The 26120-nt window shown below is 35.5% G+C and overlaps 1 protein-coding gene across 2 annotated transcripts in view; it reads right to left on the bottom strand.

Moving 5' to 3' along the window:
- Positions 1–2055, bottom strand: part of LOC132694958 (uncharacterized) — a 232996-nt gene extending 230941 nt beyond the window's left edge. For both annotated transcript variants that reach the window (XM_060659011.3, XM_060659013.3), the window contains exon 1: positions 1994–2055. The gene's annotated coding sequence lies outside the window, so the exon portion shown is untranslated. The remainder of the gene's footprint in view (positions 1–1993) is intronic.
- Positions 2056–26120: the final 24065 nt, after the last annotated feature.

The raw sequence follows: 26120 nt of genomic DNA, 5'->3' as shown, positions 1-26120 counted from the left end.
TGCTGCATCCCAAAAAGTTGGATTGTTGTGTTTTCATCTTCATTTATTTCCATATATTTTTTAATTTTCCCTTTAATTGCCTGCTGACCAAATCATTATTTAGTAGATGTTTTTTAAACTCCATGCATTTGGAGGTTTTCCAAACTTTTACTTGTTGATTTTAAGTTTCATAGCATTGAGGTGTGAAAGTGTGCATGGTATGATCTCAAATCTTTTGTATTCACTGAGGGCTATTTGTGAACCAGTATGTGATCTATCTAGGAGAATGTTCCATGTGCACTCAAGAAGAATATATATTCTGCTGCTTTTGCATGAAAAGTTCTAAATATACCCGTCAAGTCCATCTGGTCCAGTGTATCATTCAGGGCCATTGTTTATTTATTGATTTTCTGTCTAGATGATTGTTATAAGTGGAGTATTAAAGTCCCCTGCAATTATCACATGCTTACCAATAAGGTTGCTTACGTTTGTGATTGTTTTATATATTTGGGTGCTTCTAAATTCAGTGCATAAACCTTTATAATTGTTAGCTCTTCTTGTTGGATAGACCCCGTAATTATTATATAATGCTCTTCTTAATCTCTTGTTATAGTCTTTAGTTTAAAATCTAGTTTGTCTGATATAAGTATGGCCTCTCCAGCTTTGTTTTGACTCTCAATAGCATGATAGATGTTTCTCCTTCCCCTCACTTTCAATCTGAAAGTGTCCTCAGATCTAAAATGGGTCTCTTGTAGACAGCAAATAGATGGGTCTGGTCTTTTTATCCATCCTGATCCCCTATGTCTTTTGATTGGAGCACTTAGTCTGTTTACATTCAGTGTTATTATTGAAAGATATGGATTTAGAGTCTCTGTGTTATCTGTAGGTTTCATGCTTGTACTGATGTCTCTGGTCCTTTGTGGTCTTCACAATACTCACAGAGTCCCCCTTTGAATCTCTTGTAGGGCTTGTTTAGTGGTGATGAATTCCTTCAGTTTTTTGTTTGTTTGTTTGTTTTTCTGGGAAAGCCTTTATCTCTCCTTCTATTCTGAATGAGAGGCTTGTTGAATAAAGGATTCTTGGCTTTTTATTTTTCCTATTCAGCACATTGAAATTTTTCTGCCACTCCTTTCTGGCCTGCCAAGTGTCAGTAGATAGGGTGCTGCTAAACTTATGTGTCTACCCTTGTAGGTTTAGTCCCATTTATTCCTGGCTGTTTTCAGAATTCTCTCTTTATCCTTGTATTTTGCCAGTTTCACTATGATATGTCATGCAGAAGATTGATTTCAGTCTGAAGGGAGTTCTCTGTGCCTCCTAGATTTCAATGTCTGTTTGTTTCCTTCCCCAGATTGGGGAGGTTCTCAGCTATGATTTGTTCAAGCACACCTTCGACCCCTTTCTCTCTTCTTCTTCTTCTTCTGGAACTCCTGTGATACGGATATTGTTCTGATTCATTGAGACACTTAGTTCTCTAATTCTCCCCTCATGGTCCAGAATTTTTTTATCTTTTTCTCAGCTTCATCTTTTTCCATACTTTTATATTCTATTTCACCTATTCTCCCCTCTACCTCTTCAATTCTGGCTGTCACCACCTCTAGTTTATTTTGCACCTCATTTACAGCATTTTTAAATTCATCCTGATTATTTTTAATTCCTTGATCTCTGCAGCAATAGATTCTCTGCTATCTTCTATGCTTTTTTTAAGCCCAGTGATTAATCTTAAGTATTATTCTAAATTATCATTCAGTTATATTTTTTATATCTGTTTGGAGCAATTCTTTAGCTGTCATTTCTTCCAGGAATTTCTTTTGAGGAGGATCTTCTGTATCATCATTTTTGCTAGTTTTCTGTCCCTTATGTGTTTTAAAAGCTTGTTATGTGTCCTGCACCTGTGAGCACTACTGTATTAAAGAAGGGTCATACATTGTCCAGGGCCTGGCCCTTCAGGAGGTGCTTTTTAGAGAGTTACTTGCTCTCTGTTGTTGTGACTGTGATTTTTTTTTTATCTCCTTACTGGTAGTGATGTTTCGGACCCTCCACCAGGTGTCTTTTGATTTGTTCATTGAAGTAGCCCTGGAAAGGAAAACAAACAAACAAAATCAAGCAGAAAATAAACACACACACACACACACACACACAACCAGAAACAGCAGCTACAAGTAAACAACAGGGTGGAGGCAGTGTTGATGAAAGCGGCCTTATCCCATACAAAGAGAGATGACGGGGGATGGGGGGGGGTGTGGGGAGGGGGGCAGGAGGAAAAAAAGGATAAAAATTGACCAGAGAAACTATATGGCTTAATCCAGAGAGAGAGAGAGAAAGGAGAATAAAGAAGGAGGTATGGAACATGTATCAAGAGAATGGATTAAATATGTCTGCTTAAACAAAACAACAACCAGAGTAACCTGACTAGAGGAGGGAAGAGATAAGGAGGAAAGGAAGGAAGACTAGATCTATATAATAAGAATTGTCCAAGAATTAAACCAGTCAATGCAACAGCACTGGTCTGGAGGAGGGGCTGGCTGGTTCATCATCATCAATCCCGCTCCAGTAGATAAGCCATTACCAGGTGGGGAGGGGTATGGTTTGGTGCAGGCGGGTCCTGCCTCTACTGTGGGCCCTTGCTATCCCTTCGCTGAAGCCCCACCTTGTTGGTGATGGGGAAAAAAATGGTGACACCCCAGTCCCTTCTCCTCAGACCAGGTATCCCAAACCACTCTGTTCGAGCTATCCTCCCTGTGCCATGGGTGCAAACGAGGCAGTTTGTCCCGCTCCACCAACTCCCATGCCCTGGCGCTTGGCTGAGATTCAAACTCCCACTCTGTGCACCCCAGTACTGGGGAGTAGAGCTCCACACTGCCCTCTGGCATGTGCTGCATGCAGTCTGCTGTTCTGTTCTGACTGCTCTATCCTTCAGGCAAGCCTTCTTCAGAGGTTCTCCTTGCTTGCTAATGGGCAGTTTTTGGTCCCTGGCCTGAATGTGGTGAGTTTCAACTAGATGTATTCTGGTCTTCTTGTGAAATGAGACCCGTCACTACCTCCACTGGCACTGAAGCCCTGCAAAATTCTCTGGTCAGGAGATATGGTGTGGGCAGGTGTTTGTGCTGGTCTTGTGGAGGAGAGGCCTGCCACACTGAGACTGAGGTAAGCATGACTGAGGAGCTCCACCAGAGTGCAGGGGAGAGGCTTGGTGTAAGCAAGTTAGGCAGCCAGTGCCTTTACTGTACTGCTTCCCACAGGTGCCTCTGTATTTATGCAGAGGGGTGGGGGAGGGAAGTGGTGCAGGCCAGGTCCTTTGTTGCCAGAGAGATGTCTCTGTGACCTGCCTTTTAGAAACATGCTCTGAGAAAACAATCATCTCTCTATGTTCCCCAGGCACTCTTAGACCAGGGTTTCCAAGCTGTATGCCCTGCAGTTGTTTGCCTTACCTTCTCTCCAGGAGCAGCACAGTGCCCTCCAGGCTCTATTTCTGCTAAACCTGCTGACCTTAACAACTCCAGGCTTTAAGCCCTACTGGTTTCAAGAATTCAACAAAATTCAGCCCCTCTCATTATCCAAGCCAATGGCTATGGGGAAATATTCTCCTCGTGCATTCTCCAGTGTGCTCTCCCTCTCACCCTTTTCTGCAACCATGGATCCCTCCCCTTCACAGCAGCCAGGATCTGTTTCTCCTCTAAACCATATCTTCACATTTTCTACTTTCTTTAATGTGGCCCCTTCTTTCTCTTTAGTTGTGGTGTTTATTCTGTCAATCTTCAGGACAATTTCTTGGGTTTTTAGGATGAGTTGATAGTCATCTAGTTGTAGTAATGGAACAAGGTAAGCCTCGGGTCCTCCTACTCCACCACCATCTTCCTGTCTCCCCATTTTGGCCTATATGGCATTTTAATGATATTAAATTTTCCAACCCATAAACATGAAATATCTGTTTGTTCATGTCCTCTTCAATATCTTTCACCAATGTGGGTTTTTGTTTGTTTGTTTTTTGGTTTTTTTTGTTTTTTTGTTTTTGTCTTGGGTGTTTGAGTACAGGTCTTTCACCTCTTTGGTTAAGTTTACTTTTAGATATTTTATTATTTTTGGTGCAATTGTAAGTTGTGTTTTCTTAATTTCTCATTCTACTACTTTGTTATTGGTGTGTAGAAATGCTGTCAGTTTCTAAGTATTAATTTTGTATCTTGCAACTTTACTGAATTCATAAATCAGTTCTAGTAGATTTTGGTGGAGGCTTTAGAGTTTTCTATGTATACTATGTCATATGCAAATAGTGAGAGTTTAAATTCTTCTTTACCAATAGGGATGTTTTGCATTTCCTTTCCTTATCTGATTGCTGTGGCTATTTCCAGTACCATGCTGCATAAAAGCTGGAGTGGACATCCTTGTCTTATTCCTGATCTTAGCGGAAAAGCTCTGCTTCTCACCATTATGATATTAGCTTTTTTTCATATATGGCCTTTGTTATGCTTACCAGTGTTCCCTCTAAACTCCCTTTGTTCAGAGCTTTTATCATGAAAGCAGGTTAAATTCTGTCCATTTTTTTATGCATCTGAGATGATCATATAATTTTTATCTTTCATTTGGTTTGCAAATACTGAACCATCTTTGTATCCCAGAATAAATCCCATTTGGTTGTGGTGAATGAGCTTTTTAATGTGTTATTGTATGTGGTTTGCTAATATTTTGCTGACAATTTTTGCATCTGTGTTCATGAGAGATATTGGCCTATAGTTTTTTTTATGGTCTTAGGTTTTGGTATCATTATAACGCTAGTGTTGTAGAATATATTTGAAAGCTTTCTTTCCTCTTTTATTTTCTGGAATAGTTTGAGAATATGTATTAACTCTCCTTTAAATATTTGTAGAATTCACCTGTCCATCTATCTATCTGGTCTTGGACTTTAATTTTTTGGAATTTTTTTTATTATGAATTCAATTTCATTACTTGTAATCAGTCTGTTCAGATTTTCTATTTTTTCCTGATTCAGTTTTGGAAGACTGTATATTTCTAGGAATTTATCCATTTCTCCTATGCTGTAAAATTTGTTGGCATGTAAGTTTTCATAATAATCTCTTGCAATTCTTTATATTTCTGCGATACCAGTTGTTAATTTCCTGTCTCAGTTTGATTTTATTTACTTGGGCCTTTTCTCTTTTTTTTTTCTTAATGAGTCTGGCTAAGGGTTTATCAACTTTTTTAATCTTTTCAAAGAGCCAGCTCTTAGTTTTATTGATATTTTTCTAATTGTTTTAGTCTCTATGTCACCTATTTTTGCTCTGATATTCACATTTCTTTCTTCTACTTGTTTTGGGTTTTGTTTGTTTCTTTTATAGCTCCTTTAGGTGTAAAGTTAAATTGTTTATTTGAGTTTCAGGGATGACTTGATATTTAGAACAATATATTAATTGATTATAAAAGTCTTATGAAAATCTCAGTTGATCTGCAAAGAAAATATTTTTCCATTCTTAATGAGTAATGAATAAAAGGAAATTTGCATTGGGCAAATATTAAAATCAATATGAAACATTATAAGTATTCCCATTAAAGTTGAAAACAAATAATAGTTCCTCCCCACTAACTATTTATTTAACATTATCCAAGAGATCTTAACTGATGCAAAATGACCAAAAAAAATGAGGAAATAATATAAGGACACTAATGATAATTATTTACAATTGATAAGATTTTCCATCTAAATTTTTGAAGATAATCAAATATTAGAATTGATAGAGTTCAGTACAGTAGCAGGATCAGACAAGTAGTCAAATGTCAATTATTCTTCAGATCTGTAATATCCATTTAGAAAATATGATAGAAAATATTACCTTCAAATCACAATAGTGTTTTAAAAACAAGCAATTAGAACTAAAATTACAAAAGTCAAGGCAAAGATTTTTTAAATATAAACTAGAATGATAAATCAATAAAAGTAGTTAAAATCGCAATACATTGTTTGGTGGCACTTAAGCTAATTTAAGTTTATTCAAAAGAGTAAATGCACAACGGTCAAGAAAAAATAGAAACCTAGGTAAAATTAAGATCAAGGTATTCTACTGACACCAAATTTACCAGAAGTCTCAAATTTGTCCTTTTTGAACCAGGACAAGAATATACAAGTAGGTCAATGTAACTGAATAGTGAATCATGAAATAAATCTACAGATCTATTAAATCAGTTTCCTTTTGTGTCAGTTAAGAAAGTATTCAATAAAAGGTATTAAAATAGTCGGCTAACTATACAGAAGAAGTTAATAATAAATCTTCATCTTACACTATATGAGAATACATGCATAATCCATTACTACTCTCTCCTTTAGTAACAAAGTCCTGATTTTTAGCTTGAGTATATGACAGCCAGCTAAACTAACATATTTCTCAGCCTCCTTTACCCAAAAATATCCACATGACTAATTTTTAATTTAGAAAATGAAATGTAGTTGGAAGTGTATGTAGGAAATTCAAGAACTCTCACTAAAAAAAACCCCACAGTATTCTTTTTAAGACACTTTTATCTACCTTGCTAGAATGCAGATATGAGGCAGATGATAAGGTAGAAAAAGTAACAAAATATAGCTTGAATCCTTATTTACTGTGAAACCACCAAACCTTTGACTACATAGTTTTAGAATTGTTTATGTGGGAAAGAAATTTCCAAATTGTTAAAGCCAGTATTACAAGAATATTTCCTGTTAAATGTAACCAAAACTAACAATAACTGATACAACACACACACACACACACACACACACACACACACACACACAGGAATGTAAATAAAGTTTAAAAAAAAAACAAATTCTATAAAGAAAAAAGCTCTTAAGGCAACAACAAATTTTAGGATAATTATAATTTGTATACATATGTTTATATATATAAAATCTTGAGTTTGAGATAGTATTTCTAAGTCTATCATGAAACCAAGGAGACAAAAAGAAAAATTAATACACATTCTTCAAAGACACCATAAAAATAAAAATTTAAATAATAAACTGGGAAAAATTATTTATAACATATACAGAAAGCACAAAGGTCAATATCTACAACAAATAATTAAAAAAAAATAAAAGTATACATAAATGTTCAAGGACATGAACAAATATGACCCACAAAAATATGTATATATAATCAGTAACTGTACAGTGTTAAGTCCACACTCAGTACCTGACACAAAGTTGTACCCAATATTTCTTAAATATATAGAACTCATTCATGTTTTTCAAGGATAAGTAAAGCAACAAAATTAAATTTGGCTCAAATTTGACAGAAATATTAAAGGTTTATATTATTTCAGTGTGGAGAACAGTGATAGAAAAGGGAAAATTAATACATACTAGAGGGGAGGGTCACCTGGGTAGCTCAGTCAGTTAAGTGTCCCACTCTTGACTTTGGCTCAGGTCATGATTTCATGATCCCTGAGATCTAGCCCTGCATTGGGATGTGTGCTGATAGTGTGGAGCCTGCTTGGGATTATCTCTCCCTCTCTCTCAAAATAAATAAATAAACTTTAAAAAATACACATTTGAGGGTAAAATAAATTGATAAAACCTTTCAGAGGACAACTTGGCGATTTCTATCACTTTTTAATGTATATACATTAAGACCTAACAATCTTACAAAATCCTGCAATACCACTAAGACCAAAAAACAATTAAATATTCACAAGGAACATATATTAATCATTGTTTGTAGTAAGGAAGAAGTAAAACCTATCTATACTTAAAAAAATGAAGTTGATAAATAAATGTCCATTGAAAACCATGATCTATATGTTGTAATGAAATGAAGGGCACAATATTTTGTTAAGCAGAAGAAAAAAGAGTCCCATTTTTTGATTGGGGAAAAAAGCTCTGTGATTGAATGGAGTTTGTATGCAAATAAAACACTTTATGATAGGATACACATTCAATTATCAACATGGGTATCACTTTGATATGAGTGGGGGGAAAGTAAAGAGAAGAAAGTCTCATTTTTCTTATACATTTTTGTATTGTTTGACTCTATTACGTGAACAAATATTACCATTAAAATTAAACATAAATATTTTTATTTAAAAATTTGTATCTTTGGGGGTGCCTGGGTGGCTCAGTGGATTAAGTGACTCTTGATTTCGGCTCAGGTCATGATCTCAAGGTAAGTGGGATCAAGCCCCATGTCAGGCTCTGCACCAACAGCATGGAGCCTGCTTGGGATTCTCTCCCTCTCTCTCTCTCTGGCTCTCTCCCTCTCTCTTTCTCAAATAAAGAAACTTTAAAAAAATGTATTTTTATAATCTCTGGAAGGAAGGAAAAATCAAAACAAGTAAGCATTATCCATATAACTACAAGGAATTCTTGAACAGAAAGCAGAAATAATATATATCAACCCTATTTATTTTAATAAACAAATAGCTTAAATTCCCTGTTCATAGACAAATGAACAAAAATATTTAAGAAGGGCACTTGTGATGAAAACTGGGTGCTATATGTAAGTGATGAATCACTAAATTCTACACCTGAAACTCATATTGCACTGTATGTTAACTAGCTGAAATTTAAATACAAACATGGGGGGAAATTTCATATTGGTTTCAAAAGTAAAATCAAACTACATATTGCTTAAGAGAAATGACTCATTGCTTAAGCAAAATGACTGGAGATTTAAAAACATACACAGGAAAATATTTAAAAGGTAACTAGAAATTTTAAAATGATGATAATATTCAGGTCATCCAAAGCAACACTCAAAAAAAAAAAAAAAAACTAAATTCAATGACACATTGAAGAAAGCCAAAAATCTACTTTTTAAAATTAATGAGAATACTGGTCAAATAAATCATCACCATCAACACTTTCAGAACTATAAGTTTTATTTTTTTTAACCTGGGCTTAATATCTTATTTATTTATTTATTTATTTATTTATTTATTTATTTTTATTTATTTATTTAAACTCAAGTTAGTTAACATATAGTGTTCTATTAGTTTCAGGTATAGAATTTAGTGATTCATAACTTACATATAACACCCAGTGTTCATCCCAACAAGTGCCCTCCCACCCTCCTTAATGCCCATCACCCATTTAGCCTATCCCCCCATACAACTCCTGTTCAGCACCCCAGTTTCATCTCTGTATTTAAGAGTCACTTATGGTTTGCCTGCATCTCTGTTTTTACCTTATTTTTCCTTCCCTTCTCTTATGTTCATCTATCGTGCTTTTTTAATTCAACACGAGTGAAATCATATAGGATTTGTCTTTCTCTGATTGACTTACTTTGCTTAGCATTATAAACTCTAGTTCTATCCATGTGGTTGAAAATGGCAAGATTTCATTCTTTTTTATGGCTGAGTAATATTCCATTATAGATGTATACCACATATTCTTCATCCAGTCATCAGTCAATGGACATTTGGGTTCTTTCCATAATTTGGGTATTGTTGATATCACTGTCATTAAAAACGGGGTGCATGTGCCCCACTGAATCAGCATTTTGGTATCCTCTGGATAAACACTTAGTAGTGCAATTGCTGGGATGTAAGGTAGGCTCTATTTTTAATTTTTTGCAGAATCTCCATACTGTTTTCCAGAGCAGCTGCTCCAGTTTGCAATCCCACCACCAGTGCAAGAGTGTTCCTCTTTCTCTGCAGCCTCGTCAACATCTGTTGTTTCCTGAGTTATTAATTTTAGCCATTCTGATGGGTGAGATGTGATATCTCATTGTGGTTTTGATTTCTATTTCCCTGATGATGAGTGATGTTAAGCACCTTTTCATGTATCTGGATGTCTTCTTTGGAAAAGAGTCTATTCATGTCTCCTGCCCATTTCTTCACTGGATTATTTAGTTTGTGGTTATTGAGTTTGATAAGGTCTTACAGATTTTGGATACTAATCCTTTATCTGATATGTCATTTGGAAATATCTTCTCCCCTTCCATCTGTTGCCTTCTAGTTTTGTTGATTGTTTCCTTCATTGAGGAGAAGCTTTTTATCTTGATGAGTCCCCAATAGTTCATTTTTGCTTTTGTTTCCCTTGCCTCCAGAGACATGTCTAGTAAGAAGTTGCTGTGGCTGAGGTCAAAGAGACTGCTGCCTGTCTTCTCCTCTAGAATATTGATGGTTTCCTGTTTTACCTTTAGGTCTTTCATCCATTTTGAATTTATTTTTGTGGATAGTGTAAGAAAGTGGTCCAGGTTCATTCTCCTGCATGCTGCTTTCCAGTTTTCCCAATGCCATTTGCTGAAGAGACTTTTTTTTCCATTGGATACTCTCTCCTGCTTTGTCAATGATTAGTTGGCCATACATTTGTGGGTCCATTTCTGAGTTTTCTATTCTGTTCCATTGATCTATGTGTCTGTTTTTGTGCCAGTACCATACTTTCTTGATAACTACAGCTTTGTAATACAGTTTGAAGCCTGGAATTGTGATGCCTCCAGATTTTTTTTCTTTCTTTTTTTTAATGTTTATTTATTTCTCAGAGAGAGAGAGAACGAGAGAGCACAAGTGGGGAAAGGGCAGAGAAAGAGTGAGACACAAAATCTGAAAAAGATTCCAGGTTCCAAGCCATCAGCACAGAGCCTCACATAGTGTCAAACTGTGAGATCAGGACCTGAACTGAAGTCAGATACTCGACTGATTGAGCCATCCAGATGCCCCCTGGTTTTCTTTTTTGAACATTACTTTGGCTATTCAGGCTCTTTTTTGTTTTCATACAAATTTTAAAATTGTTTGTTCTAGCTCTGTGAAAAATACTGGTGTTATTTTTATAAGGGATTGCATTGAATGTGTCAATTGGTTTGGGTAGTATAGACATTTTAACTATATTGGCTCTTCCAATCCATGAGTATGGAATGTTTTTCTATTTCTTTATATGTTCTTCAATTTCTTTCATAACCTTTGTAAAATTTTCAGCATACTGATCTTTTACCTCTTTGATTAAGTTTAATCCTAGGTGTCTTATGGTTTTTGGTGAAATTGTAAATGGGATCAATTCCTTGATTTCTCTTTCTGTTGTTTCATTATTGGTGTATAGAAATGCAACTGATTTCTGTACATTGATTTTGTATCCTGCAATTTTGGTGAATTCGTGTATCAGTTCTAGGTTTTTTTGGTGGAGATTTTTGGGTTTTCCACATAGAGTATCATGTCTTCTGCATAGAGTGAAAGACCCTTTGCAGACTTCTTCCTACCAATTTATATGCATTTTATTTCTTTTTGTTTTCTGGTTGTTGAGGCTAGGACTTCCAGTAGTAAGCTGATCAATAGTGGTGAGAGTGGACATCCCTGTCGTGTTCCTGACCTTATGGGGAAAGCTCTCAGTTTTTCCTCACTAAGGATGATATTAGCTGTGGGTCTTTCATATATGGCCTCTATGATGTTGATGTTTCATATATTTCTTCTATCCCTACTTTTTGAGGGATTTTATCAAGAAAAGGTTTTGTATTTTGTCCAATGCTTTTTCTGCATCTATTGAAAGGATCATAGGGTTCTAATCCTTTCTTTTATTAATGTGCTGTATCATAATGATTGATTTGCAAATATTGTACCAGCCCTGTACCCCAGGTGAAGAATTCCTTTAATGTGCTATTTAATTTGATTTGCTAGTATCTTGTTGAGAATATTTGCATCCAGATTCATCAGGCATATTAGCCTGTAATTCTCCTCTTTAGTGGGCCTTTGCCTGGTTTTGGATTCATAGTAATGCTGGCTTTATAGGATGAGTTTGGAAGCTTTCCTTTCATTTCTATTTTTTGGAACAGTTTGACAAAAATAGATATTAACTCTTCTTTAAATGTCTGGTAGAATTCCCCTGGGAAGCCATCTGTCCCAGTACTCTTGTTTGCTGGGAGATTTTTGATTACTGATTCAATTTCTTTGCTGGTTTGCATCTGTTCAAATTTTCTATTTATTCATGTTCCAGTGTTTGTCATTTGTATGTTTCCAGGAATTTGACCATTTCTTCCAGATTGCCCAATTTGTTCGCTTATAAATTCTCACAGTATTTTCTTACAATTGTTTGTATTTCTGTAGTGTTGGTTTTGACTTCTCTTTCACTTATGATTTTATCTATTTGGGTACTTTCCCTTTTCCGATAAGTCTGGCTAGGGGTTTATCAATTTGTTAATACTTTCAAAGAACCAGCTCTTAGTTTTGGTGATCTGTTCTACTGCTTTGTTTCTATATCATTTATTTCTGCTCTGGTATTTTTCATTTCCTTTCTTCTGTCTACTTTAGAACTTATTTTCTGTTCCTTTTCTAGCTTATTTAGGTATAAGGTTAGATTGCATATTTGGGACCTATCTTGCTTCTTGAGATAGGCCTGAACTGCAATATACTTCCTTCTCAGGACTGCATTTGCTTCATTCCAAAGGGTTTGGACTGTCATGTTTTCATTTTCATTTGTTTCTACGTATCTTTTTTATTTCTTCTTTAATTTTCTGGTTAACTCATTCATTCTTTAGTAGGATGTTCTTTAATCTTCATAAATTTTTTGCCTTTCCAAATTTTTTCTTGTGGTTGACTTCAAGTTTCAGAGCATTGTGATATGAAAATATACATGCTATGATCTCAATCTTCTTGTAAGTGTTGAGGACTGATTTGTGACCAAGTATGTGTCTATTCTGGAGAATGTTCCTTGCACTCTCGAGGAAAATGTGTTCCACTGTTAAGGTGAAATGTTCTGAATATATCTGTTAAGTCCATGTAGTCTAGTGTGTCATTCAAAGCCATTGTTTCCCTGTTGATTTTCTGTTTACATGATCTGTCCATTGTTGTAAATGGGGCATTAAAGTCCCTTACTGTTATTTTATTATTATCAATGAGTTTCTTGATGTTTGTTTTAATTGATTTATATGTTTAGGTGCTCCAAGTTGGGGACATAAATATTTACAACTGTTAGATCTTCTTAAAGGATAGGTCCCTTAATTATGATATAATGCCTTTCTTCATCTCTTGTTACGGTCTTTGTTTTAAAATCAGTTTGCCTGATATAATATGGCTACTCTGATTTTCTTTTCACATCCATTAACATGATAGATGGTTCTCCATCCCCTCACTTGCAATTTTTTGGTGTCTTTAGGTCTAAAATGAGTCTTGTATGTAGCATATAGACAAGCAGAATCTTGTTTGTTATCCATTCTGACACGCTGTGCCTTTCGATTGGAGCATTTAGTCCATTTACATTCAGAGTGATTACTGAAGATATGAATTTAGTGCCATTGTGTTACTTGTAGAGTTGGTGATTCTGGTGATGTTCTCTGGTCCTTTGTACTCTTTGTTGCTTTCGTCTTCCTAGTTTTTCTCTACTCAGAGAGTACCTCTTAACATTTCAGGGCTGGTTTAGTTATCACGAACCCCTTTTTGTGTGTTTTTGTTTGTCTGGAAAACTATTTATCTCTTCTTCTATTCTGAATGCCTTGCTGGATAAAGAATTCTTGGCTGCGTATTCTTTCCATTCAGCACATTGAATATTTCCTGCCACTCTCTTCTGGCCTGACAAGTTTCAGTGGACATTGCTGCTAACCTTATGTGTCCACCCTTGTAGATTAAGGACATTTGTCCCCGAGCTGCTTTCAGAATTCTCTTTTTACCTTTGTATTTTTCAAGTTTCACTATGATAGGTCATGATTTTTACCTGTTTTGTTGATTTTGAGGGTAATCTCTGTGCTTCTTGGACTTGAATGCCTGTTTCTTTCCCCAGATTAGCTAAATTCTCAGCTATAATTTGTTCAAATAAACCTTCTGTAAGTTGGTAAGTTGTGTTTTTTTTTACCACTCTTCTGGGATTCCTATGATATGGGTATTGTTTCACTTTATGGAATCACCAAGTTCCTTAAGTTTCCCCTTGTAATCTAGTAGTTTACTTTCCCTCTTCTTTTCAGCTTCATTATTTTTGTGTAATTTTATATTCTGTATCACCTATTCTCTCCTCTGCTTCCTCAATCTTTGTTGTGACTGTATCCAGCCAGTTTTTCATCTCAGTTATAACAATTTTTATTTCAGCCTGACTAGGTTTTAGGTCTTTGATCTCTGCAGCAGAGTTTCTCTGGTGTCTTATATGCTTTTTACAGGACCAGTTATTAGTGTTATGACTGTTGCTCTAAATTCTGTTCAGATATATTGCTTTTATCTGTTTTGAGCAAGTCCCTGCCTATGCTTTCTACTTGATCCTTCTTTTGGGGAGAAATCTTCTGTCTTGTCATTTTGGCTAAGTTTCTGTCTTTTGTGTGTTTTAAAAGCTTGTCAGTTTCTCTGCACTGGGAATAATGCTATATTAAAAAGGGGTTATACACCACCCAGGATCTGGCACTTCAGAAAGTGTTTCTGGTGCAGAAAAGTTCCTTGCTTGCAATCGGGAGTGTTTGGACTTTTAACTAGGTGTGCTTTCATTTGTTTGTCCATAAGCCTGGACCTATTTCCACCAGAAATGCAGGTGTCATTTTGAAGCATTTGATTTTCAGTACGTTAGTGCATGCAAGGTCCTGCCACTGCTGGTCCTCTGGAGGAGAGATCCATGGCATTAGCTCAGAGTCAGTCTTGCCCCAGTAAATAAGTAATAGCCAGGCACAGGGGGACAGGTTTGGTGTAAGTGGGCCCTGCCTCCACTGGGGGCTGCTGTGCTGTTCTCTGAAGTCCCACCATATTGGTGTTGGGGGAAAAATGTCACAACCCCAATCTCTCATCCCCAGACAGGGGATCTCACATCCCCTGCTGTTCAAGCAGCCCTCACAGAGTAGTGAGGGCAGTCAGCTAGCCCTGTGCCACAACTCTCCACTTAGATTCAAAACATAAAGTCTTAAAGGACATGACACGGTGCTAACTTGACCCCCTCCTCTAGAGTAGAGCCTTTCCACACTGTGTCTGAAGTCCTTTGTCCCAGTAAAACAGTCCCATGCCTACACAGTGCACAGAATCTATTGTGCAGCACTGCTAAAAGTAGCAACAATGTTATATTCCCTCTAGGTGCACTTCTATCCCCTGCTGATGAAATACCTCTCACTAGTGCCTAAAGGGTCTTTTGTCCCTGGGCAGGCAATGTATCCTTTTCCAAAAGTACTCCAGGAAGGGGAATGTGCACTTGATACACATGTATATGCACTTGTGGAGTGTATGTAAGGTTGTATTGATATACAGTGATGAACAAAATTCCACTTAATTAAAAACTAATTAAATTAATTAAAAATAATTTTATAATATTAATAATTATATTTACTACTGAGCCTTTCTAGCAGCTCTAAGTGTTAAGCGAAATATTAACTGATATTTCATCAATCCTCTGGCTACAAAAAGAAAAAATTTTGGGGGCGCCTGTGTGGTTCAGTTGGTTAAACATCCAACTTCAGCTCAGGTCATGAGCTGAACCAGGAGGTTGGTGAGTTAGAGCCCCATGTCAGGCTCTGTGCTGAAAGCTCAGAGCCTGGAGCCTACTTCAGATTCTGTGTCTCCCTCTTTCTCTGCCCCTCCCACCCATCCTCCTTCCCTCTGTATCTCTCTCTCAAAAATAAATAAACATTAAAAAATAAGAAGAAAGATTTTTAAATACACTAAATAGAAAACCAGATCTGTGGGGGCGCCTGGGTGGCTCAGTCGGTTAAGCGGCCGACTTCGGCTCAGGTCATGATCTCGCGGTCCGTGAGTTCGAGCACTGCCTTGGGCTCTGTGCTGACAGCTCAGAGCCTGGAGCCTGTTTCAGATTCTGTGTCTCCCTCTTTCTTTGACCCTCCCCTGTTCATGCTCTGTCTCTCCCTGTCTCAGAAATAAATAAACGTTAAAAAAAAACAGATCTCTGATGTGAGGACTAGATTTGTAATATATGTTAATTACCCAACAATATTTTGTCTCATTTGCAACAAATGAGATAATGGTATAAGCAAATCACACTCTGTGTAATAAACTATTGAAAGACACTATTGAAGTATAAACCTATCTGACTAGATCTTTCACTATGCAAGCAGAATCAGTCCTGTCACTTTTCAGATACTCAGATATCAATAACTTTAATGATTTTCATTTAATATTAATATTAATAATTTAAAATATTTTCTAGTTTTCTTGGAAAATACATACTTTAGAATAAAGTTAAAATACTGGATATCAGATATATCTAAGGAAAAATACAATAATATTATAAAAATATAGAGCAAAACAGAGTAAAAGAAACTTATCAGGCATGGGTACCTGGGTAGCTCAGTTTGTTGAGCATCTGACTTCAGCTCAGGTCATGATCCTGTGGTTCATGAGTTCAAGCCCCACAACAGGCTCTCTGCTGTCAGCCCATCAGTGCAGAGCCTACTTTGGATCATCTGTCCCCCTCTTTCTGCCCCCCCAATTGTGTTCTCCCAAAAATACATAAATCTTAAAAAAAAAAGAAACTTACCATGCAGGAAAATAGGAAGCACAAAGAAAATGAAATAATTTAATCTCAAAATATCAAAATTGGATCGAGTGTGATTATGAGTGCTAATGAAAATACATAGATATCAGAATGAATTTGAAAAATATACAACAGTAAGTTTCACACAAGAGGTAAAGAAAAATAAAGATACAGGAAAGTTAAAGCAAAAAAAATAGAAAAATAATCTATCATGCATATACCAACCAGAAGATGATGGGAACTACATTAATAGCAGACATGGTAGCTTTTAAGGCAAACAGGAAAACCGAAACCATAAAAATTATAAAATCAGTCCCTTCATTAAAACAAAGGAGTCTGTCCTCTAGGGGTATTATAACTTTTAAATTTATATATATATGAATAAAATGTTATAATTTATGAAGCAAAACCTGATACAACATAAGAAATAGAGAAATCCATAATCGTAAAGGGAAATTTAACACATGTGACTCAGTAATTATGGAATAAATAGAAATTACTAATAAAGACCTGAGAATATGAGTAAAATAATTGTAGATATATTCATGAACTATGGGGGGAAAAAACCTTTTGAATTTATTTGAAAATAATTACAATGTTTTAAATTAATTACTATCAGAGCTTTCATTTCTGGTAGGTTTATGACTCTTGAGATAGTCTTTTTAAAATTAAAGCCATGTCTTCAGGCAATTGATTTGCAATAGATAATATATCGTTTTGCTGAGTTATAAGAAATGTTAAAAAAAATTAACAAACAGATCTATTATAAAAATTCTGGATATGCCAACTAATCAGCAAAATTTCTTCTCATTTGTGGAAAGGGAAGAGGAATGCAAAACTATAGCAATAAACTTTATTTATTTAAATAACAGTCTTGTTACATAGTAATCATTGACCAGCACAAATACCAAGCAAAAGGTATCAAAGCTTTTACTACAGTTGCCTAGTTATCTTAGGGTATTCACACATATCAAAGTGTAAAATATCTGTAAAGTATATGCTGTAACAAATACTAGCCTTAAAGCAAATAAAAATGATCTTTTTAAGTGTTTAACTTAAAATAATTTAAAGATATCTGTAATTATACTTTCCATTGTGTCTATTAAGTCTAGAAGTTCTTTGTTTCAACACTTGTATGGGGGTGTTTGACACTGCACCATTCCCAAGCATAATATTTTCATCTGGTCTTTATCATGAGCTACATAAAGAAATGCATTTAGTCTACTAAATGGAAAAACGATTGTAAAATATCTAAATTTCAAGTTTAAAACAAATGAACAGTAGCATTTTCTCTCATTTTTATAAAGTTGTAAGTAAATTATCAAAATGCTAGATCTGAAATAAAAATTGTAAGAACAGCTTTAATGAAGCTGTGTTTTAAGCTGTTTCATTATTTCCAGGACATAATGTTAAGGGGGGGTGGGGGGGGTGGGGAAGCGGCATGAGAAAAAGGATCTTCAGTATGCTCCCTATTGAGTGAGAACAGAGGGGAAATTACAAAAAAAAAAAAAGGTAGAGAGAAATAAAGAAACACTTTTACAAAATGAAAAACAAGAAAGGTTATTCAGTAAACTATATATTCAGTTACCTTCAAGGGAGTGGATGGTGGCCTGGGCATGCAAAGGGAAGAGATACAGGAGAAATGAAACTTCTGTAAGTATGCTTTTTGCTATTTATACTTTAAGAAGTATATATTACCCCCCAAAATTAAATGAACATGATAAGGAAAATAAAATAAAACTAAAAATAAACAAATGAAATTTCTGAAGTAAAAAATAAAGAATTAATCTAAGTAACCTAAGAATACAACCGTGCATATATCCTCAGTCTTAGTGAAGAGAATAAGATGCAAATAAAATCATGAAATCTTTTAGTATACTTGTTTCTAGCTCTATGTGCTAAGCAGCTTCTCAAACAAATGTAAAGCATTAAGGATATATCAAATGAATATAAGTGTTGATATAATTCAATCAAGTTCAAACTGTAAAAGAAAAAATTACACATACAAAACAAAGGAAGTAAAGAATAAAACTTGAGGGAATGGATTGTAATTAAAGACGTCCATGAGGACTTATGGTTTCCAAAGAAGTCTATTTATGTGTATATGCATGTGTGGATGTAAAAGTATATATGTGTATGAATATATGCCTAGGTGTATGTATATATATTCAGGAGTCCAGTTTCAGGCCAAAATTCTGTGCGTTATATTTCATGCCCAACCATAGACAGACAGTTACAGATAAATATTTCAATAACAATAAACACTTCAATACCCCAATTTGAATAATAAAGCACTAAGCACTAGATCAAAAAAGAAATACAGTAATTGAACAACACTGTGAACTAACTAGACCTCTGTAAAAGCTTGCAGATATCTATAGCATACTCAACAAAAGCTGAATTCATGTTCTTCTCAAATGCATTTAGAACGTTATCCAAGATAAACAATATGCTGAATTCATGTTCTTCTCAAATGCATTTAGAACGTTATCCAAGATAAACAATATGCTATACCATAAATCAAGCCTCAATAAACTTAATAGGATTGGCATCATACAAAGTACATCCTCTAACTCCTATGGAATGGACATTAGAAATCAATAACAGAAGGAGATCAAAGAAATTCACAAATGAGTTAATTTTAAACACACTCCTAAATGACCAATGATCCAAAGGAGAAATCACAAGAAAAACTAGAGAATACTCTGAGATAAAGAAAAAACAAAGACATACCATGCTAAAATTTATTGGATGCAGTTAAAATGATGCTTAGAGGAAAATTTATAGTTTTCAACAACTACTTTGAAAAAGAGAGACCATAATTAATGAACAAACTAAATGCAAAGCAAGTAGAAGAAAGCAAATAATAGAGACTAGAGCAGAAATAAAAAAAAATAGAGGGGGAAAAGAAAAGAAATTCAATGATCCCTGAAATGCTTGGTTGGTTTCATAAGCAAAAATGAGTCACTCAATGTACTGAGCCATATTATTAGAATAAAAGACAATATGTGATGGGGTTTCTGGCTAGGGCAATTTGGGCAAGAAAAAAAAAAATAAAAATCAATATTAGAAATAAATAAATAAAACTATCTCTTCTTGCATGTGTACATAAAATATCAATACACAAAATTCAATTGTATTCTAATACACTAGCAATGAACAATGATAAAATGAAATTAAGAAAATAATTCCATTTATAATGGTATAAAAATAAAATATTCAAGAATGAATTTAACAAAATAAGTTAAGACTTGCACACTCATTTGCTTTGTTTCTTACATTCCACATATGGATGAAGTCATATGGTATTGGTCTTTCTCTGGCTAACTTATTTTGCTTAACATTATACTCTTTAGCTCCTTCCATGTCATTGCAAATGGCAAGATTTCATTCTTTTTATGGCTGAATAATATTCCAGTGTGTGTGTGTGTGTGTGTGTGTGTGTGTGTGTGTGTGTGTGTACATATCTTTAGTCATCAACTGTATGTGAAAAGGGAGAAAAACAGAGAGAGAAACCAAGAAACAGACTCTTAATTATAGAAAACTGATGGTTATCGGAAGGGAGAGGGTGGAGGGATGGGTTAAATAGGTGATGGGGATTAAGGAGTGCACCTGTTGTGATGAGCACTGGGTGATGTATGGAATTGTTGAGTCACTATATTGTATACTTGAAAACTAATATAACACTGTACGTTAACAGAACTGGAATTAAAATTAAAATGTAAACTAATATCTAAAACTAAGACTTGTACACTGGAAGTATAAAACATCACTGAAAGTAATTAAACAAGGTACAACAAATTGGAAAGCCATCCCCTGGTAGTGGAGTTTTAGACTTAATATTGTTAAAATCACAATATACTACAAATGATCTACAGATTCATTTTAATCCCTATAAAAACCTCAGATGCCTATTTTATATAAATTGATAAGGTAGTACTAAAATCCATATGGAAATGTAAGGAACCTATAATATCCTTAAAAAAGTCTTAAGAAGAAAAAAAGTTAGAGAACTCCCATTTTCTGCTTTAAAAACTTAGTACAATCATAAAGATAATGTAATATTGATAATAAGCACAGGAATACAGATAAATAAAATATAGAGTTCAGAAATAAACCTTACATTTATGATGAATTGATTATTTTATTATTTAAGTATAGTTTACATAAAATGTTACATTAGTTTCTGGTGTACAATGTAGTAATTCAACTTCTCTATATATTAGGTTATGCTGTCCACAGGTATAGCTATTATCTGTCACCAAACAATGCTATTACAGTATCATTGGCTATATTTCCTATTCCATGCATTTTATTTCCATGGCTTATTCATTCCATACCTGGAAGCCTGTATCTCCCACTCTTCTTCACTCATTTTGCCCATCCTCCTACCCTTCTCCTCTCTGGTAACCATCACTTTGTTCTCTATTTATAGGTTGCAACAACCTGGGTGGACCTAGAAGGTATTATGTTACATCAAATAAGCCAAACTGAGAAGGACAAAAACCATATGATTTTACTTCCATGTGAACTAGAGGTTTCATCACTCACATGTCTGGCTTAGCTGGGACAGTTGATGGTTTGGGCTTCTTGAGATTGAGCATTCCAAAAGAGCCAGGCAAAAGCCATAGAGCATCACTTACAACTTATTCTACTCATGGAAGCATTGACAAGCCAGCCAGTCCAACAGGAAGGTACATAGACCACCCTCTTGATTAGAAGTGTCAAAGAATTTGGGATTATATTTTTATACTGCCACAATAATATATAAATTATAAAAGTTTATTTAAATTTAAAGTCATTCTGGATCAACATTCAATATCACACATTTGAGATTTAAATACAAGCTGTAATAATATTCATTACATGTGCAGTGACAAAAATTACATTCATCTTATTAAAAGTACTCTATTTGTTTTATATTAATTATATAGGAAGAAGCACAACTTATGAACAAAATTTTAAAGGTGTATATTATAATAGACTTTGATTCAAATGTATACCAAAGTGCAGATTGAAATTTAATAATATAATGTTGGATTTAAAAGATAATTTTGCTTTATGTACTGATATTTCAAATTCTTTTAAATGAACATAACAACACCAGATTATTTTTCAATGTTTATGTTTCATTTGTAAACAATGAGGTAAGTCAGTACATTTTATATTGCTATTTTAAAACATTTCTCTTCAACATTCAAAGAATATAATAGTGTTATTCTCAATAAGTGTAAAGCTAATCTGGATACAAATTTCATTATTCTTCCCCACTCAAACCTTGGTATTTATGTGCTAAATAAACTTACAATAAGAAAATTAGCAAAATTACTTTATACCCCACATAGCTTATTGTATAACAGTACTTCCAATTCTTACATTTAACTAAAAGCTATACTGAGAATACAAATCTAACTATGTACAATTGAGAAGAAAAGAACATTTAAGGCTGAAAAATGGGGAAGTGATATCAGTGAGATAGTGGAACAGGAGGTCCTAGTCCTTGTGCCCCACAAAAACAATAATTTAACAGCTATCTGTGACAAAAATTAGCACTGGGAGAACTCTGGAGGGCAATTAAGAAGTTGCAGCAGCCCAGTGGATGACAAAAAACAAAGATGGCCACATAGAAAAGTATAGAAAGCATTTTACTTTCATCACCCTATCCCCAGGCTGACATAGCTCAGAGTCCAGAGGAATACCCTCAGCTATTATTTTGCCTGTCCCCCACAACTGGGAAAAAGGCAAGAACAACCCTAGCAGCATTCACCACATAGGACCCCAACAACACTTGCCAACACCATCGACCCCCTCACACCCTGTGCTGATGAAGACCCCAGCTGACAGAATTACATAAAGCACAAGCTGCCGCGCTCCCCAATAGCCAGAGCCAATGCTGTAAATCCCATCAGAACCCATACCACTGTGCAAAATTCAGACCAGCACCACTACAAGTCCCCTTAGACTCAGTACTGCCACATAGCCCTTAGATAATTAGACAGATAAAAGAAATCAAAAGCATCCAAACTGAACAGAAAGTAATGTTGGCAGATGACATAATCATATATGTAGAAAACCCTACAGATTCAACAAAGAAAACTGTTAGAAATAAAGAACTCAGTAATTTGCAGGATATAAAATCAGCGTCAAAAATCAATGACATTTCTATACACAACCCTGAAAAGGAAATTTAAAAAATATTCCAACTCACAAAACAACAAAAAAAATAAAATCACTGAAAACTACAAGATATTGACAAAGAAAAATTTCAAAGACAAAGATAAATGGAAAGACATTTGATGTTCGTGGAAGAATTACTATTATAAAAATATCCATACTACCCAAAATGATTTACAGTCTCAAAGGAAATTCTTCCCAAAACCAAATGGCACCCTTTACAGAAGTAGAAAAATGATCCTAAGATTCACATGAAACCACGAAAGACCCAAATAACCAAAGCAATTTTGAACATGAAGAACAAAGCTAGAGACACCTTCCTCGTGATTTCAAAATATATTATTTTGAAACTAAAGTATTAAAACATTATGGTACTGGCATAAAAACAGATATATAGGCAAAAGAAATAGAACAGAGAGCCCAAAAATAATCTACACATGTATGGCAAACTGATCTTTGACAAGGGTACCAGGAACACACAATGGGGAAAAGATCAGTTTCTTCACTAAATGCTGTTGGAAATGGATACCTACATGCAGAAGAATGAAATTGGGTCCTATTTGACACTATATACAAAAATCATTTGAAAAGGATTAAATATTTAAATGCAAGACCACAAATCATAAAAATACTAGAGGAAACAAAGAAAAAGTTTCTTGACATTGATCTGGGCAATGATTTAATGGATAGGATGCCAAAAGCACAAGCAACAGAGCAAAAATAGACAAATAAAATTGCATGGAAAAAAAAAAACTATTGCACAGCAATGAAAACAACAGAATGAAAGGGCAACCTAAAGAATTGGAGAAAATATTTGTAAACCACACATCTGATAATTAGTTAATATCTACAATATATTTTTAGAGGAGCCAAGATGGCGGAACAGCATGGAAGCTTTCTGTGTGTCTCCCATCCATAAAATACAACCAGACCAACACTGAATCATCCTACACACCTAGAAAACTGATTGGAGGATTAATACAACAATCTGCACAACCTGAACCACAGAATTCAGCAGGTACATGGCACGGAGGGCTGAACTTGGGGAGCAAGAAGCCCCAAAAGGTAGGTGGAGAGAGGATGGAGACTGAGAAAGGGCGGAGAATACAGGAAAATCATCCCTCCCCAAAAGCAGCTGGAGAGAAAGTGGAAAATTAGAAACAGCCACAGGGAGGGGCGCCTGGGTGGCTCAGTCGGTTGGGCGGCCGACTTCGGCTCAGGTCATGATCTCGCGGTCCGTGAGTTCGAGCCCTGCGTGGGGCTCTGTGCTGACAGCTCAGAGCCTGGAGCTTGTTTCAGATTCTGTGTCTCCCTCTCTCTGACCCTCCCCCGTTCATGCTCTGTCTCAAAAATAAATAAATGTAAAAAAAAAAATTTTAAAAAAGAAACAGCCACACGGACTAAACTAAAAAGGGAGAAAGGAAAAAGGAGAGGGTTTAAATTCCATTAAGACTATAAACAAGGGGAGTGCAAAGGCTGCAATTCCGCAGCTGGATACCTGGTGGTGCTCTGGTGGGAAGGGAGAATCCCCAGGAACAGAGTGGGGTCTGGGAGGTTCTCGGGGCACATGGGGAAAAGCAGTTTCACTGCTGGAAGGACATTTGGTACAGACTGTTGAAGCCAGCTGGTCCCAGCAGACCCTGGAAGGTGGCCACATTCACTGGTGCTGGGGCAAGGTCGCTATGGGTGAAGCCTGGTGCCAGATGTGTGTTGTGATTTTCCATAATCCCTGAGATGCTGCTGCTACACTGTCTCACGAACATTCTCTGGGATGGGCTGGCACCCAGCTGCAGTCTCAGGGCACTGGCAGCAGCAGGGTCCAGTGGGCATACCTGGGTGCAGCCGACATTTGGCCATTGCTCATTTGGTCATTGCTCGGTGAGACCCTCCTGCAGAGGGTCAGAACGGGTCAAAGCTGCAGTCCTTTAGAAGTAGAGGGCTGGGGAAAACAGCTACATCTGATACAAGGCTTGGGAGAGAGGTGCTGCCTGGGGCCTGGTCACGGAGAGTGAAAAAGTGGGGAGTGGACGAGAGCTGAAGAAAGAGGATGGGTGAATGACTGCTGATCTAGGAAAATAGACTGGGTAGCTAGATGGCGTCATTTTCACTGCTCCCGCGCATGTGCATATGCACCTATGAGGCCCCACAACATCCACCCCAGTAGGCTAGCAGCACCACCTAGTGGAGAGCAGAGCTCTTACACTGAGCCTCACCCAACTGGGCCAGCTTTGCTCTTCAAGAACATAAGTCTCACAGCTGACTTAATTCATGGACTATAAAGAGCTACATAGACTGACTTTGAGGGGAAAACCAAGCAATTTCAGTCCTACTTCAATCTGTTAGCAGGTTCATCTATTCAATTTTCTATTCAACTTTCTTTTTTTTTCTTTTTCCTTTTTCTCTTTTACAATTCTTTTCTTTTTCTTGAATACAGAAAGAGGAAAAAAATCATTTTTATTTTCAACTTTTATTAAAAATATCTTTAATTTTTATTACTATACTTTTTACTTTTGTGTAAGTTTTTTCAAATTCTATTTTACTTCCATCATTTTATTTTAGTCTACTACAGTGTATTCACTTTTTCAAATTTTCAAACGATTTTTTCTTTTTTTATCTATTTCTTTTTCATTTTTTATTTTTCTTACAGAAAATGAAAAAATTCATATTTATTTTTAATTTTTATTAAAATATTTTTCTTTAATTTTTTTCTACTATATTCTTTACTTTTGTGTACATTTTTTCAAATTCTATTTTACCCCCATCATCTCATTTTACTCTACTTCAGTGTATTCATTTTTTCAAATTCTCAAACGATCTCCTTCCCCGCCCTTTTTTTTCTCTAATCTGTCACCACTTTCAACACCCAGACCAAAACACATCTAGGATCTAGCATCATCTATTCGATTTTTGTGTATGTGGTTTTAATTTTTAATTCCAATATTTCTTAATCTTAATTTTTTTATTTCAATTTTACTACTTCATTAAACTCCTTTTCTCCCTTCAAAATGACAAAATGAAGGAATTCACCACAAAAGAAAGAGCACGAAGAAACAACAGCCAGGGATTTAACCAACACAGATACAAGCAAGATGTCTGAACCAGAATTTAGAATCACAATAATAAGAATACTAACTGGAGTCGAAAATAGATTATAATCCCTTTATGCAGAGATAAAATAAGTACAAAATATCCAGAATGAAATTGAAAATGCTATAACTGAGTGCAATCATGGATGGATGCAGTGGTGGCAAGGATGGATGAGGCAGAACATAGAATTAGTGATATAAAGGACAAACTTATAGAGAATAAATATAGCAGAAAAAAAGAGGGAGATTAAGGCAAAAGAGCATGATTTAAGAATTAGAGAAATCAGTGACTCATTAAAAGGAACAACATCAGGATAATAGGGGTCCAAGAAGAGGAAGACAGAAAAATAGGGGTAGAAGGGTTATGTGAGCAAATCATAGAGGAAAACTTTCCTAACCTGGGGAAAGACACAGACATCAAAATCCAGGAAGCACAGAGGACGCCCATTAGATTCAACAAAAACTGACCATCAACAGGCATATCATAGTCAAATTCACAAAATACTCAGGCGAGGAGAGAATCATGAAAGCAGCAAGGGGAA

Source organism: Panthera onca, chromosome B4 (genome assembly GCF_046562875.1).
Source record: "Panthera onca isolate mPanOnc1 chromosome B4, mPanOnc1 haplotype 2, whole genome shotgun sequence".
Lineage (NCBI taxonomy): Eukaryota > Metazoa > Chordata > Mammalia > Carnivora > Felidae > Panthera > Panthera onca.
Note: the sequence above shows the minus strand (reverse complement) of the source record. Positions and strands in the feature narration are given on the sequence as shown.